Here is a 1,835-nt window from a genome sequence, read left to right as displayed (position 1 = left end):
GAAAAATCTTCCAAGTCCAAATTCCGGGCAGGCGGGGTTTCGTAATTTTCCAAGTGCCAAATTCCGAGCGGGTGGGGTTTGTAAATTCCGCGAGGGCGGAAAAAACTTCCAAGTCCAAATTTCGAGCGGGTGGGGTTTGTAAATTTTTGTGAGGGCAGAAAAATCTTCTGACTGCAAATTCCAGGCGGGTCCTCGGGTTTTGTAATTTTCGCGAGGGCAGAAGACTCATGTACGTGATCCAAAACTGGTCAACTTATTTTTTTGGTTGACGCCCAAAGTTTTGAACTCAAATCGAGTTGGCTACCCCGACTCGAATCGCCTCCGAATTTTTCGCACAACCCATGTCACCGTGCTCGACTTGATTCTAAGTGCCCCGAGTCATGTACGTGGTCCAAAAGAGGTCAATCTTTTTTTTTTGGGGGGTTAATGCCCAAAGTTTTCAACTCGAACCGTGTCGGCAACCCCGACACGAATCGCCCGAATTACCCGAACCCTGACTCAAATCGCGTCGAGCCTTAACCGCCTCCAATTTTTTCGCACGACTCATGTCACTGTGCTCGACATGATTCTAAGTGCGCCGAGTCATGTGCGTGATCCAAAGGCGGTCAACTCTTTTTTTCGGTTAACGCCCAAAGTTTTCAACCCAAATTGTGTCGACGACCCCGACTCATATCGCCTCGAGCCTTAACCGCCTCCAGTTTTTTCGCAGGACTCATGTCACCGTGCTCGACTTGGTGCCCCGAGTCATGTACGTGATCCAAAAGCGGTTAACTTCTTCCTTCTTTGGTTAACACCCAAAGATTTCAACCCGAATCGTGTCAGCAACCCCAACTCAAATTGCCTCGAGCCTTAATCGCCTGCAATTTTTTCGAACCACTCATGTCACCGTGCTTGACTTGATTCTATGTGCCCCAAGTCATGTACGTGATCCAAAAGCGATTAACTCTTTTTCTGGCTAACGGCCAAAGTTTTCGAATCGACTCAGCTACCCCGACTCGAATTGCCTCGAGCCTTAACCGCCTCCATTTTTTTTTTCCCTCGACTCATGTAATCGCACTCGCCTTGATTCTGAGTGGCCCGAGTCACTTACGTGATCCAAAACAGGGTAACTTTTTCTTTTTTCTTTTTTTTGTCAAGTCCCAAAGTTTTGAACTCGAATAGAGTCGGATGCCCCGACTCGAGTCGTCTAAAAATTTTTCGCACGACTCATGTCACCGTGCTCGACTTGATTCTAAGTGCCCCGAGCCGTGTACATGATCCAAAAGCGGTTAACTTTTTCTTTTTGGTTAACGCCCAAAGTTTTCAACCCGACCCACCTCGGCAACCTCGACTCGAAGCGCCTCGAGCCTTAATGGCCTCCAATGTTTTTGCACGACTCATGCCACCGTCGACTTTTCGCTCGAATCATGTCACCCAGGGCACCTCGATGCTACGTGACCCGAGCCCTGTGCGCGATCCAAAACCGGGTAACGTTTTTTTTTTTAACTCCCAAAATTTCATTCTTTTTTGCCTTACGAGGCCTATCATGATCTCTTTTTATAAAGAAAATTCTCAAATCGAATCGTTTCGGCTACCCTACCTCGAATCCGGCTAGCTAGGCGTAACGCCTCGAGTCGGCTCGGCAATACGTGAACTGAAACTTGTGCGTGATCCAAAAGCGGGTAACTTGTTTTTTTTTTTTTTTTTTGTAATGCGCAAAATTTAGCGCTTTTCGCTGTACAGGGCCTCTCATGATTTTTTTTGTTTTTTTTTTTTTTTCCCCTCGTCGACCCACTCTGGCGACCCAGTCGGGTCGCCCGAGGCTGGGGCGACGGAGATGGGTTGACCTAGTCGGG

This window comes from Cupressus sempervirens, chromosome 2, assembly GCF_028749045.1.
Source record: "Cupressus sempervirens isolate cs-2001-9-10 chromosome 2, ASM2874904v1, whole genome shotgun sequence".
Taxonomy (NCBI): domain Eukaryota; kingdom Viridiplantae; phylum Streptophyta; class Pinopsida; order Cupressales; family Cupressaceae; genus Cupressus; species Cupressus sempervirens.
Note: the sequence above shows the minus strand (reverse complement) of the source record.